General features: G+C 40.7%; 1 protein-coding gene across 1 annotated transcript in view; it reads left to right on the top strand.

Annotated features, from left to right (window-relative positions):
* Positions 1-445: 445 nt before the first annotated feature.
* Positions 446-15,938, top strand: part of LOC147853012 (GABA transporter 1-like) — a 94,016-nt gene continuing 78,523 nt past the window's right edge. The window contains exon 1 of the mRNA XM_087333607.1: positions 446-453. The gene's annotated coding sequence lies outside the window, so the exon portion shown is untranslated. The remainder of the gene's footprint in view (positions 454-15,938) is intronic.

Genomic DNA, 15,938 nt, shown 5'->3' with positions numbered 1-15,938 from the left:
GCTTCTGTAATGTACTACTCGGTAACGGCAGGAATGCGTCTTGATGACACACCATACCGATCATCATTTTGGGAGAAGGTTGTAAGTTTCGCACAAAAGCAAAAGTTGAAGATGGAAGACCTTTGTGTTGCCGGAGATTCTATAAGAAAAAACACTAGATGGGATGTTCCAGTAGATGCTATGACAATCTATGCTTAGATGGTAGAACACCAAGGATGATGAGATTGGCTCAACAAAAAAACATGAGACAAGAGAAAGCAAAAGAAAAGAGATGGACGCAAAAGTCGAAAAAGGTAAATCTGGTCCTTCATTCAAATTAATGTCTGATTTAAAGAAATTTTAGAAACAAGAATACCAGACAGTTGAGTAGAATTTGCACTAAGAGAAGTGTTAGGTATTGCGAAAAAGGAATTTTATGATGAAGTAATTGATATTGTGCGAAGAAAGAAGCAAGTACATGAGCAGGTTAAAGAGACAAATCCGAAGGTGGCATATGAAGTGGTGAGTAACGAGTCAAACAATATCCTTGTTGACTCTCAACATGCATCAACCTCAATGATAAGTTCAATAGATGCAAGAAGCCACTACTCTCGCAAATGTTGGGCAAGAGCCACTACTAAGCATCATGTAAAAATTGGAAATGTTCCAGACATGGTGATGGCAGTTATTGATCATGGTTCTGAAATAAATATAATGAGTGCTGATTTTTACAAGAAAGGTAGATGGCCAATTGATACTCAACATGGTTGGCATGTAAAAGCAATCACATTAGTCACCGAAGATTTATTTGGTGCATGCCCAAATGTAAAGGTTATTATTGGTGATATAGATGTAGATCAACATTTCTTTGAGTAGGAAGGATCTACCTATTCGATAATCTTGGGGCAACGATACATCACAACGGTACGGATGGAGACCAAAGTCCTTGACAATGGGTCTGCCCATGCGAAGATTCGAAGCCAAGATGGACGAAGAACTATACAGTTTATGACAGTTCGCCCAAATCATGAGAGGAACAAGCAAGAGCTTCGTGATCATTCGATACCAAAAGAATGTGATGATTTTGATAATTAGGTTTATGACTAGGACTATTGCAAATGAGGGTTGCAATAGTCCCATTATTAAAAGACCCTCACGTAGGGCATTACAACATATGAATAAGTCATTTCATGTTTCTGAAAGTGGTGCTATATGTGTGACTAGGATGTATGAATGCAAGAGGAACTTGAAAAAGAATGCTAATTTGTTTCAACAGACATTGAAGGATAATGGAGTACTTGAAATGGAAGAGCACATTGAAAGTGTTATGGAAGAAATTTCTTTTGCAAATACCATAGAAGAGTTAGAAATGTATTTGAAAAAAGATGATGAGAGTGTTAGAAAGATACATGTAAACTCAATTAATATGTATTATGAGATTGATAGGTATAATTGTAAATATGAAGAAGTAGAAAGTTTATGTAATACAAAATACAAAAGAATAGACAAAAAGGTCAAACAGGTTGCAGTACCATTACCCATTGGTAACGAAGAGAAGATGGAGGTAGTAGCAACCGACCCTATGCTTCGACTAATAGAGAAGATCGGACATCACTTCTCTTCAGAGGGGGTGAATTTCTTCTGCAATCAGAGATCTTGACTTTCAAAGAAATGATCTTTAGGCATGAGAAAGCATTTGCATTCAAAGTTGAGGAGATTGGTTGTATAGATCCAAAGGTGGTGACACCAATGGTAATATTTACTATCCCTCATATTCCTTGGAATTTTAAACCTATTGCAGTACCGAGAGCTCGATTGCCTCAGTTGTTGGAGCTACTGAAGGATAAAGTCAAGATGAAGATTTTAGAGCCTTCCAACACACCATATTCCAACCGATGGTTCACCATTCCAAAGAAAGATGGTTCTCTAAGATTCATTCAAGATCTACAACCAGTCAACAAAGTCACAATCCGAAATGCAGGAATCAGACCAATCGTTGATGAATTTGCAGAAGCTTTTGCTGGGAGAGCGATTTACTCTATAGGAGACCTATATTCGGGATACAACCAGTTTCAGATAACAATTGATAGTCAGAATATCACAACAATGAAAACACCAATTGGGTTAGTTTAGATGTGCACTCTACCTCAAGGTGTGACAAATTCAGTTGCTCATATGATGAATGCAATGAACAAAGTTCTACATGAGTACATCCCAAAGGTAACTATGCCATTTTTAGATGAGATTCCTATTAAGGGATGCTTAGAAAGAGATAAAGATGAGACTATGGTTGGAAATGGTTGCAGAAAGTTTGTGATGGATCACATTAATGATTGTGAGAGTATTTTAAATAAGCTTGAGTAGGTACATTTGACACTATTAGGAACAAAATCAAGCTTTGGGTAGAACGAAGTTCTGATAGTTGGTTATATGTGTGGTTGATATGGGAGGAAGTCGTCACCGATCAAAATTAACGCAATACAAAATATGAAGGAGGTTTGCGAATCGGTAACAGAGGTGAGAAGATTTTTAGGTGCATGTGTGTTTTATCATATTTGGTTACCACACTTTGTGCATGTATTAGATCCTCTCTACCAACTTTTAAGAAAAGGGAAGAAGTTTATTTGGACTGATGAACATACACAAGTTGTTCAACAATTGAAAGAAGCATTATTGAAAGCACAAGTTCTTCGTCAACCAAACTACAAAGGTGAAAGACCAATTATAGTAACAATTGATACTAGCCCAATCGGGATCGGTTGGGTTATCAACCAAGAAGATGAAGACCAACATCGATATGCTATCAGATTTGGGGCAAAGATATTAAATGAAAAACAAAGAAACTATGCACAAGTTAAACGAGAATTGTGGGGTTTGCTTACTACATTAAAAACAAATAGAGATTACTTGATCGGAGTAGATGTAGTGGTTGAAACAGATTGTCTACCACTCATCGGAATGATAGCAAGTTGCACCCCACCAGATATTGCAATGCTTCGATGGATTGCATACATCAGAACCATGAACCTAGAATTACTGCATATAAAGGGCAAAGAGAACCTAGTCGCAGATATGCTATCAAGAGCAAGGTTCATAAATGAAGATAAGAATTGGGGAAATTGAAGATGAGAATTGGGCAACTATGAGCCATCAAGTTTGTCATCAAGTATCTATTAAGCCTCATGATGAGTTTAATGTAAGCTTAATGTTCAAAGACGTAGAGTATGAAGGTCAATGGTTAGAAATAAGAATTTTTCAAAAGACTCAAGAAGCCAACCCATCATGATCAAAGAAACAATTAAATGAATTTCAAAGACGAGCATTCAAGTTTTTTTTACATGAAGGGCATTTATGGAGGCGTCCAAAAAGGCCAACCAAAAATCCTCTTCGAGTAATTTGTAAGGATGACCTTAAGAGAAAATTAATTAATGAATTCCATGATAGTTTGTGGGTAGGACATAGAGGCATATGGGTGACATTTATGAAGTTGAAAGAAAAGTATTGGTGGCCACATATATATAAAGATGTAACGAAGTTTGTGGAAACCTGTGAGGTCTGCCAGAGGTATTCAACTATCCGGTATCGAGATAAGCTAAAACCAACATATTCATCATCAATGCATTATAAATGGTTGGTCGATCTAGTGACAATGCCACTTGGGGAGGTCAAATGTGATATTTAGTACTAGCAAGAGAAGACCTTACAAACCAAGTACAAGGAAGACCACTACGACAAAAAACAACTAGAGCTGTATGTAAATTTCTATTGGAAGATGTAATATGTCGTTATGGGTGTGTTGGTAAAACAATTGCAGATAGAGGAGAACTTGACTCTGATGAAACTAGAGAATTCTTCAGCCGGATAGGGGTCAAATTATCACTTACAACTGCGTATAATCTAGAAGCCAATGGAAAGATTGAAAGAGGACATAGCCCAATAGTTAAGGCGATTGTGAAAAGCTGTAAAGGTAAAATAAGCAATTGGCCACACGTGCTACCTTATGCACTATGCGCAGATCAAACAACGCATAGTTCGGTAACAGGATACATGCCAACTGAATTGATACTTGGCCAAAAGCCCATCATGCTAGTAGAAGAATCAATTATGTCATGGATATCTATTCCATGGAGAGAGGAGGTGAGCAGAGAATAATTGCTTGCTTTGCGAATTCAACAATTAGAACGCTAACTTGAAGATATAGAATTGACAACCCAATGATTGAAGGAGGCTCGACTAAAGAATAAAATTCGTTTTGATAAAACTCACAGAATTCAGCCTAAGAAAATAGAAGAAGGGGATTGGGTACGCATGTATGATAGCAGTTTAGATAATCAACATAGCACCGTTTGCAAGTTTGCTTAAAGATGGTTTGGGCTTTACATAGTAAGAAAAGTATATGATAACTTTACTTATAAACTTACTGAATTGGATGGGACACTAATCCAAAACATGGTAGTTGGAAAGAGGATAAAAGTATTTTAAAAAAGGTTTGAGTTTGAACCTCCTCCAATAGATCAACATGAAGATGAAAGATAGTGGCACATGCTAGAGGATGTGCAGGTCTAGAGGGGCTGGATGTTGTGAAGTACGAAAACTTCACATTAAAAGTCTACCAGAAGATATATACGTAACTAAAATAAAATATATATTGATAATGTTTTATAAAGTTAATATTAAAAAACATACTATGATAATATTATACATTATATATAGAGGCAAATAATATATATATATATATTATATTATATGGAGAAGAGAGGACTTGAACCAGTAACCCCCACCTTATGACTCTAAAACCTTACCATTTACCCTATTATTGTAGTATATATAAAATTATATGGCTTGTTTTATTTAAAGTAATATTGTATGGTTTAAATCCTAAACCATATAATGTACTATATGGATTTAAACCATATAATGTACTATATGGATTTAAACCATATAATGTACTACATGTGCACCATAAATTGTATTACATGGGTCAGAGAAGACTTGAACCAACAACCTCCACATTATGAACCTCAAAGCCTACCATTAAGCCAATAGTCATTATATGTGTAAAAGAAAATGTGTTGTTTTATTTGAAGTAGCATTGTATAGTCTACACCATGTAATATACTACATGTGCACCATATAGCACACATGCAAGAGCCCCTCTTTGCATGTGTGACATATGGCCCACATGCAAAACCATCCCATTCCTATAAAAGGAGAAGGGAGTATAGTCACCCGTATATCAGGGAATCAATCAATCATATTGAATAGAATTATTGTATGGAATTGAGCGAAATTATATTGTAAGAGATATCATAATAGAGAAAGAGGGAGAGAAGGTAAAAGTTATATACAATCTTCAAAAGACAAGAGAAGAACTAGCTTAGTGGCGGCAACGCTCAACTCGCAACGAAAAGGCGGAGGTTCGACTCTTTTCCTCATCGAAAGATAGAAGGGAAGATTGTGGTCTACTATCAAGAAAGAGAAGAGTGACTACCTTGTGAGACAAAGATCGAAGGTCCAAAGACGCTCGTAGCCATTTTGTAACTCTTTCAGGATAATAATTATAAATTTCCTACATTTTCTCAAATATCATGTTATATCTTATCTTGCCGTATCTCATATTTCTTAAAAATCCTACCTTGCCATATCCTATCGATCTCTATACACTTCATCTCTACTCTTTCATCTCTTCCGTCCATAATCCCAACGATTCCTTCCTCACTTGCACGTTATCTTTTGTCTATGCAATGCTATGCTTCTGGATGAGCCACGCCACGACAAGAAGGTATTTCGAAGTCGGGACATTATCTTCATGGAGGATAAGACCATTGCCAACTAGGAGTCGGAGAAAAAGATAATGAATTCCGGGTCGACTCACAAAGATCAACTGAAGGAGCTGAGGACCCATCTCGCCGGAAGCCGGATGAGACTCCTAGAATTGGCTAGACTTAGAGCAGAAACCGAACCGACCGAAGAAGAAGAAGAAGAGGCTGAAACCGGAACCGAACAAGACCCCGAATCGGATTCATATTTGGAATAGACGGAGGAACCGGTTGCCGAAAACCAAGGTCAAAGATATCCTCGTTGAGAGAAAAGAGCCCCCCGGAGATTTTCGGACGCACAACATGTGTTGCTAACCGATGAGGGGGAACCGAAAAGCTTCAAAGAAGCAAAGAGAGACACTCATAGCCGCAAGTGGTTAAGTGCCATACATGAGAACCACACATATGAATTTATGGAGTTGCCAAAAGGTAAGAGAGCACTCCGGAATAAGTGGGTGTACAAGCTGAAACTGGGAGACGCCGGAAATCCACCAAGGTACAAAGCCCGGATCGTGGTGAAAGGCTTCCAGTAGAAGAAAGGAGTGGACTTCGATGAGATCTTTGCTCCGGTAGTAAAGATGACATCCATTCGAACAGTATTGAGCATAGCGGCAACCATGGACCTCGAGGTAGAGCAACTAGATGTCAAGACGACATTTCTACATGGCGACCTCGAAGAAGAGATCTACATGCATCAACTAGAAGGATTTGAGAAGAAAGAGAAGGAGCACCTGGTGTGCCGGCTGAAGAAGAGCTTATACGGATTGAAGCAAGCCCCTCAGCAATGGTACCGGAAGTTCGACTCCTTCATGACCGATCAAGGGTACCACAAGACGCAAGTTGACCACTGCGTGTTTGTGAAAAAATTTGACGGAGGAGATTTCCTGATATTGCTCCTTTATGTGGATGATATGTTGATCGTCGAACGAGACCAAGTCAAGATACAGATGCTGACGAAGGCTCTGAACCAGACCTTCTTAATGAAAGACTTGTGTCCGGGAACACAAATATTAGGGATGCACATAATCCGAGACTGGTCAGAGAAGTTGTTCTGGTTGTCACAAGAAAAGTACATTGACGCGAAAATACGACAAGGATACGTGAACTTGAGGTAGGACCCTGGGGCCTCCGACCAGAGGATATCAAATTCGTATGTTTATATTAAAGAATTAATGGAAATGAGAAATATTAACAAATTTCATTAACAAAGGGAAAGAAAGATTACAACCAATCCCAATATTGGGATTATAGAAGTTTAGATTTAGTGAGATATGGCTTTGATAAGAAAATTAAGGTTTTCGGCTTCAATAAGAAAATTAGGTTTCAAATTTATGAGATATGGCTTTCATAAGAAAAAAAATAGGGTTATTCGAGAGATATGATATCCGTAAGGAATATTATGGTTATACGAGAGATATGGGTTCCGTAAGGAAAATTACGGTTTTTGATAGATAGCTTCCATAAAGAAAATTAAGGTTTATTGCTTCCGTAAGGAAATTTAGGGTTTATGGCTTTTGTAAAGAAATTAGGGTTTATGAGAAATATGGCTTCCGTAAGAAAAATTAGGGTTTATGAGTGTTATGGTTCTGTGAGATAAGGGAACCGAGAAGGAAAAGAAAAATAATGGAGAGAACCCCCCCCCCCCCCCCAAGTGGAGAGAAATATATATATATATGGAGTTCTCCGTAGATCATAGCCTCCCATGATGCTTTGCAGGCGTCCCCTTTTAGTTCTATGGCCTCCTTTTTTAGTTGCTTCACCTTTACTTTTAGTTGCATGGCCTCTACCTTTAGTTACATGCCTTCCACATGACCTTTACTTTATGCATAGCCTCCACCTTTAGTTGCACTCCTTCCACATGACCTTTACTTTATTTTACTTTATTTTAGTTCAGCCGCATGATCCTATAATCTGCAAAGTTTGGCCCATGCTTTGATCCACCCGGTCCGCGTCCGGCTTCATCCGTCCAGTCCGATTCCGGTCCTGTCGCCGTCCGGTTCCGGTTCAATCACTGATTCCATCTCGTTGCCAGCTCCGTCCGATTTCTGGTTGGCCAGCACCGTTTGGTCGTCGGATCCGTTCGGTTTCTGGTTGCCAGCATCGTCTGGTCACCGGATCCGTCCAGTTTCCGATTGCCGAATCCGTCTTGTTTCCGGTTGCCGGCTCCGTCCAGTTTTCGGTTGCCGGCTCCGCCCGATCACCGGTTACCGGATCCCTCCGTACACTGATTCCATCCAGTTGCCAGCTCCATCGGGTTTTAAGTACTATCACCAACCAGTTTGAGTTCCTTCACTGACCGGTTTGAGTTCCATCATCAACCGGTTCGAGCAACTTAGCCACATCCGGTGACTTAGCCACATCTGTACTAGACAAAAGTGGCCCAAGCCCAACTATTTTTGTTGTGCTCTTAACACATAGATGAAAAATTGATGGTTCTCAATCTGCTTATATAGCTGGCTCCTAAAGTTTCCTATCTATGTGGGATATTTCAAAATTTTATTTTCTTTATCTTCTCAAACTTCATGTCCACCTAACTTGTTATGTAGTTGTCCATTTTATATGTAGTAAAATGCGTTTTGAAGCTCTTGACTACATCCATCTTTCTATAACAAGCCACAAATCTAATCTAAAATAGTTTTCATATCGTGTGTGAAAAAGCACACGACAACGTCACAAAGGTGCTTAAAAGGTTCAACATGTCGGAGGCGAAACTGGTCGGATCGATACTTCCGGAAAATTGCAAGTTGTCCGGAAAGCAGAGCCCAAAGACAAAGGAAGAGAAGTCACACATGATGAAGATGCCATATGCCTCTGCCGTCAGATTCAGCTTAATGTACGCAATGGTGTGCACCTGGACGGATATTGCATATGATGTCAGAGTAGTCAGTCGGTTCATGAGAAATCCCGGAAAAGAGCACTAGAACACGGTCAAGTGGATACTCCAGTATCTTAAAGGCACCTCGAGTATGTGCATCCGGTTTGGCTCTGGTAAACCCCAACTTGACGGATTCACGGATTCAGATATGTCGGCTGATGCGGATACCAGTTGGTCTACATCCGGATATGTCATGACTTATGCACAGGGAGCCGTATAATGGCAGTCGAGGTTGCAGAAGTCCATGGCACTATCAACAACGGAAGCAGAGTACATGGCAACCATAGAAGCCGGCAAGTAATCTAGATGAAGGACTTCATCGAAGAGCTAGGGATCCGACAGGAGGAATATCAGCTCTATTGCGACATTCCGACTGCCATCCACCATGCAAATAATGTGGCATACCATTCTTAGACGAAGCACATCCAACGGAGGTATCACTAGATCTAGGAGAGAGTACAAGATCAAGACTTCGTGTTGATGAAGATCCACACGAAGGAGAATGGATCGGATATGCAGACCAAGGTGCTTTCAAATGACAAGCTGGACACGTGCCGGAAATGGATTGGATTAACGAAAAATCCCATGCCAGAGTGAAGGGGGAGTTTGTTGGGAATTCGGTCCCTCCGGATGGGATCTGAATGAGAACAGAGGAGACGGATTCAGAGGGGTTCCAGATGAGATCCGGAAACCAGAACCAGTGAACCCAGATGGATCTGGTGTGAACCACATCCAAGGAAATATTTGTAAATATGTTAGGATAAGCCCACTGAGGCTATATTTGTAAATAGCCCAAAAGTCATATAAGTATAAATATGACTTAGGGCAATCACTTTACATAGACGACGATATAGAGTTGTTGTTGTCCACAGAGCGAGAGAGAGAGAGAGACACACACACACACAAAAGGAGTTTTTTGTTGTAACCACCAGTTGGCAAGGACATAGAGCTCGAGGTTGTTGCCTCTGAGTCTCGCATTGTATTCCTTCCCTTATAGTGATAGTTGGAGTCCGTGGGCTCCCATGGTTTTTTCCCATTTAGGGTTTCCATGTAAACATCCTCTGTCGTCTAGGTATTAGTTTCTTTTTCTTCCCTTTGTTGTTTAAGACTCGGTTCTGGCCGAGCGCTATTTTCCGCACAATATATGCATTAAATACAAATGTGCCCCCCCCCCCCCCCCCCCTTTCCTATAAAAGGAGGATGGGGCTCATTTTGGGGGAGGACTGGTGCATCTGAATGGTGGCTCGAACAATTTTGTCAAGTTTCGTTCACTCATTCGGCTTGTATCCTTGTGGAGAATACTTGAACTCAACCAGATCTATCTGACCTTTGACAATGAGGTAGTCCTGCATTTGTTCGTTCCAGAAGTTGAAGTTCAACCTATCAAACTTCCTTAGACTCATCTTTGATGAGCAAGATGTTGATGACATCTCTTTGTCGACTAGCTATGCTCTGTCCTAGGTGGACTATAAGCAGTGGTGGGATGCAACCGATTGGCTCACCTAATATCGTTCTAGTCAGATTTAGATGTGAGTCAAATCGACTTCGACTATTGGCGGGTTCTGTCCGAAGTACCTACAGTCGATCGAGTGAGCCGAGTTGGGCATGAATGCGCCGATTGATTAGCCCGTTGGATGTCGGATGATAGTTGGGTACTAAACTTTCTCAAAGTGGTTGTTGCGATTTGGAGGAACAGAACCAACTGGTCTTCCCAAATGTTGCCTGGCCAGATGAGCACATTGAACTACTGATCTAAATCCGATTACCAATTTTATGGGCCAGTCACAGATTATATGCCGATTCCTGATGTTGAGCCTATTCCGGATTGCTATAGCGATTGAGTAGACAACACCGATTGGCCTGTCCGAGTACTACTCAGCCAGATGGAATGTGGTTGGAGTCGTCAAGCTAAGGATCCCACTTCGAGTGGTTACAATGACAGTGGCGAAAATAATCGACTTTCTTGCTTTAGAAGTGATTTAATGCAGTGAAGTGCAAATTCACATGTATCTTTCTCTTCTCAGAGTGAGACCTTGGTGGTTGCTATGCACAAGATTTCAGTTCGACCGAGATCTCAGAGTTTATTTTGGTGAGTGTTGTGAACTTGAGATCTTCAAGGGGATGAAAGCAGGAACACTATTGACAACAAATGACGGCATATAGCAACTTGAAGAACCTGGCTCTACTACCAGATGTTGAAGTTGAGACCATCAGTCCTGAAACATTATCAGTAGTATATGATGAAGATTTTCAAGTTATGGCAGTGTAGACTATGGAGAACAGATCAGACAAGGCAACCTCACAAAGACAAGATCAAAGAAACAAAATATGAGTGAGAAAGAGAGACAGAGAGTAGGCACACAATGTAACTGTATTATACCAAAATGTTACAATCAACAACCACTCTTCAACTAGGTTACAAGACCAATTATATACTAACTAGGTTAGGGCATTTGCCCTTAGACATATTTACATAAATTTCTTAAGCCTTGTTTGTTCAAAGGGATAGTGTGAACATAACCATTATACACCTGTATTCGACACACATCCCGATAACCACCCTACTCCATTCATCTTGCCCTTGACGCCCCAAACTCGCCTCCCACGGTGCACCCGGGAGTGTGTACTATTAGGTTGGGGGGATGTTAAGTGCTTGGATTGTACCATGATTGGTCATGAAGAAAAGCGCATCAACAAGTACATAGTATAGATAAAGGAATTTATAAGAGGAAATTATGAGAGGAAAAGGTGCTAATGGACTACCATGTGTGAAAGAGTCATACCCTAAATGAAAATACTATATAAACCACATTGTGGTGTCTTTGTAAGGGTTCTTCCATTTGTAAAGATCTCCCTGTTGATTAAGAGCTAGAGCTTCGTCTTCTCCTTCTTGTATTCCTTAAGCTTAGGAGAGATTAGTGAAGTGTTTAGTTAGAGAACATTAATCTCTCTTCCTTGTTTGTGCTAGGCATCTTAGCAAATCTAAGGGTTATTAAACATATTCATTACTCTTTGACCACCAGCTCTAGAATCGGGAAAACTAATCTAGGAAATCCCAATATTGATTGCCAAATATACCCATATCCACGTGGTATATGAATCTTATTTGTGATTGTCCGAAAGGTCATCATTTTCCTACGTGACTCTAAGATACCATCTTCCATAATTACCAAGCCTAGCCTTGGCATTTGATTGAACTCTGTATTTAGACTTTCTTTTCCACCCCAATATAATATCCTTGAATTTGGCAACACCTCTGCTACCAAGGAATTAGTATCTTTTCTACACTTAGGGGGCCTCCAATTAAACAATTTCAAACATCACCAAGCCAAGAAAGCACTAATTGTTGAACCATAATAGATTCTGAACATTTAAATGTCTGGGTACTATTACCTACGTGCCATCACGATGCTTTAATTCTGGTTTTCCCATGGTATATACCAACCTTTTCCACAAAATAACTAATTATTTCGGCCCAAGGTTGGGTACCTATGCACATACCTTTCAACAGATTGAATCGTCAAGCCACCATATGATCCTCCAAATGCAGTAATGCAACTCCCGCTAACTGTTTTGGGGTATAGATATTGTTCCATGATCCCCAACTCATACCAAGTTTTGATTCTTTCTTCCACAATATATATTGAAATGAACAAGCTGGCGAAAAATAAGAAATCATTGGAATCATTATAGCTTGTACCACTTTGAGATGAGTACTAAACAACCATGCTTGAGACTTCCAACACATAAATTTGTCTAAAATGGTCGCATATATCCTGTTCAAACTTTGAGATGGTGCGATATCAACACCAATAGGGTAACCTAAGCGTTGACACATGTTCCCTTGATCCAATATTTGGCCACATCATCCAAGATAAACATGAGCACTCTAGTGCATGTAATGAGCATCGACTTCTGCATATTTATATGTAATCTTGACACAAATGCGAACAAATTCCACACCTCCATGGATTTTGCTATATTATCGGGTTCCGCTTTGAGAAATAAAAACGAATCATCAGCTAATGCTTGAACTATCAATTGTTTCCCTATTGGTAGAGCTAGTCCAACTATTTCCCCACATGTTGGCAACTCATGCATCTTGACCAAAATTAGATGTGTAGCAATTGCAAATAATAAGGGACTCAATGGGTATCCTGTCTAAGTGATCTTGTCAATGGTACCGCCTTAGTAACTCCACCATTTAACATAATGTGTGACATTAAACCTAATCCCACCAACAACGAGATGCGAGACATCCTTTCCCGAAAACCTAATGAGACATAAATTGAGTAATAAAAGATGTATGACTTCTTGATATCCAATTGTATCATTACAATTTTTTGTTTGAATTCCTTTGCGTAATCCACTACCATTTGCACATTCAAAATATTATGCAAGATATGCCTTCCCTTAATAAACCCATATTGCATTGGATGGATCACAAATGACAATACCTTTTGAAGTCTATAATTTGCAACTACTTTGGCAAAATTCTTATACAAGTCACCCATTAATGATATTGATTGATCTCCATTAAGCAAAATACATAGGAGATGCAACTTTTGGCATAATTTTAACAAGTCTTAGACCACTTTTCCATGAATCAGGAATTTTACTAGAACTCCACACTTCTTCCCATCCGGATTGATTCGCACTTGTTTCACTTCTTCCCATCCAGACTGATTTGCACTTGTTTCGCTCTGAGAGTTTTCTTCCTGTGTGGGGTATCAGGGCTTCTTGGACTATCACTTCCCTAGTCCGCAACAATCCGCTTTAAAAATCCATTTTTGTTTGGGACAAGGGTTCTCTCTTGTTCCTTTCGTGATTCGATGGCACAATTAGGAATTGGACGGTTTTGCCTCTGCTTTGGCTCTAAATCTATGCAAATGCTGCTCCAAATCTTCCATCCATGATTGGTGTTTATAGGCCACTTCCCCTTTCGGTAGAACTCCTCAGACATCAAGTTGATCTCCGATCCATGATCAATCAACGTAATGACAGGGTCTTTGATGTTTCCAATCCGGACCGGAGTCTCCGTAGTTGCCCGTGCCTAGTGTGGCTTTGTATAGTGGGAGTTCGGAATCTCATCCTGGAAGTGTTCATTTGAACGGTATTTGCATTGACCCTTGAAGCCTTTGATTCTTCCGTAGCTTGCCACTTTCTCTTCATGAGATCCACGAGGAGATCATGGAACTCTTTCTTTGCTATTCCGAGCAATTCCCGAAGAGAAAATTCCACCCGACTATCAAGGATTCTTTCTTCAAACACTTTGAACTTTAGGTGTTGTTCGATGTCCGAGGTGAGTTTGAATGCCGGGATCAGTTTCACTTTTCCTTTTTCTTCAGAATTCCAACTCTCCAGTGTCTTTGATGGTCTGATCGCATCATCCGTGTGCCGTCGTTTCTCATCTACATACACCTCATGTAATTGACATAGGGCGTATACGCTATTCTTATCTATGGGGCACTCCCATCCCGTAGCTTCTCAGATGCCTTCCGTGGTGCTTCAGATTTCATCAGAGCCGGTTCTGTCGGAGATTTCTAGCACTTCTAGCCAAAAAGATGACTTCACTCTAGATGTTTCACCCACACGTATTCCCGCGGTTGTTGCATAATTTCTTTTTGTCGCAATCTGCTCCTCTAGGACCTTCTTCATGCCATCTTCCGAGATTGCATCGAATGGATCCGATTTCCTTCATAGTAGATGAGATCCCGATGTAGAGCTTCGTTGTGCTCATCGCAATCCTTCTGATCATGTTCGGTGCTATCACACCATATGCACCGATGGTCCATATACTTGAAACTTGTGGGATGGTCTTCTGACTTCTTCACCATTGTGATTTTCATATTCTCCATCTCCTTTAGCAACTACTCCACCGTGGTTGCATCATTTCCCTTCTTGGTTGTAGTAGTCTCTCGAGCCCATGGTTAATGGTCTTCCCATCTGGCTCTTGGTCTCGAAATTGGTTCCGAAACCATCTTTTCTTCATTACTGAGCCATTGCCCCCTCTTTGTGTATTGAGCGATGATGTCTTGCACATTTTTGCAGGTATTGGTGAGGCCACTCTCAGTGGTTGTATCTTCTAGAAATATTGCAAGGTCTTTCCGGTCCCGGACATCTATGAAAGAGAAAGGTACGAATCTCATGAGTTTCACGAGTATAGTGAATTAGTATAATTAGTATTAAGAATCCAAGAAATCAACCCAAACTTTTCAATAGATTGGAAGAGAGAGATAGAAAATCGTCAATCACATGAGTATAATCAATTCAATCAATATTTAATAAACCCAAAATCGACAACAACCATTACTAATATCTCAAACGACAACAACACCCAATATCTCTAACTCGACTGTTAATGCACACTAGATGTCTTAGTTTTCTATCATACTTTTTTTCATTTTTGTGAAAGATTGCTTGTGGAAGCGTTAGAAAGAACAATACACAAAGAGAGAGAGAGTACGCGGTAGAGAGAGAGAGAGAGAGAGAGAGAGAGAGAGAGAGAGAGAGCATACTATTCTTCAAAATTATATGAATACTCTGTGCTTTTTTCTACAACGCGCTCATCAACGCTATTTATACAAGTCCACACGGGACTGTTAGAAGTACGGTGTACTTCAATACTCACACGAGCATCTGACACTAACTACGAGACTATAACTGCCTAGTAGTCTAACCTATACTAGGCTTCCAGTTACGGATTTGATCCGGCATACCGGCTCCCCAGCTCACCGGTCCTTATTGCTTACCGGCTCGGTTGCTCACCGGCATACCGATTCATCTTGCTTACCGGCTCAGGCTTATTCAGCCGATCCGGCTCTGGTTGAGCTTGCCGCTCAACTCTCCCCCTCGAGCTCAACCTGAGGTAGGGTCTTAGTGTCCACCTCTATGGCAGCCGGTTCTTCCAACCGACTTCTCTTGGCGTCGCTTCGTCTTGCTCGCGCTCCTTGTCCGGTCCGGTCCCGTTTGCCGCGACCCCTTTGGTTCTGCGCGCCTCAACCTTCGGCATGTCTGCTCAATAGGCCCATCTGAGCTCCTTCGCTGCTATGACTCCGGCGCTTGCCGATCCATCGGTTGCTCCGCGATGGCATCGACTTCCGCTGCGTCCATGTCTCCTTGGCCTCTCGTTGATCCGACTCATCCAGATCCGTCTGTTGATCCGAATCGGCTGTCTCCGATTCGTTCCAGCTCTTGTCCGAATCAGTATCCTCCGATTCGATTTTTGGCTTCAGGCCTCTCACCACATCGGACCACGTCCGGGT

The sequence above is a fragment of the Azolla caroliniana genome, unplaced genomic scaffold, assembly GCF_043228905.1.
Source record: "Azolla caroliniana isolate FFs.n. ecotype wild unplaced genomic scaffold, voAzoCaro1.0.p SCAF_17, whole genome shotgun sequence".
Classification (NCBI taxonomy): Eukaryota; Viridiplantae; Streptophyta; class Polypodiopsida; order Salviniales; family Salviniaceae; genus Azolla; species Azolla caroliniana.
This window is presented reverse-complemented; position numbering and strand designations above follow the sequence as displayed.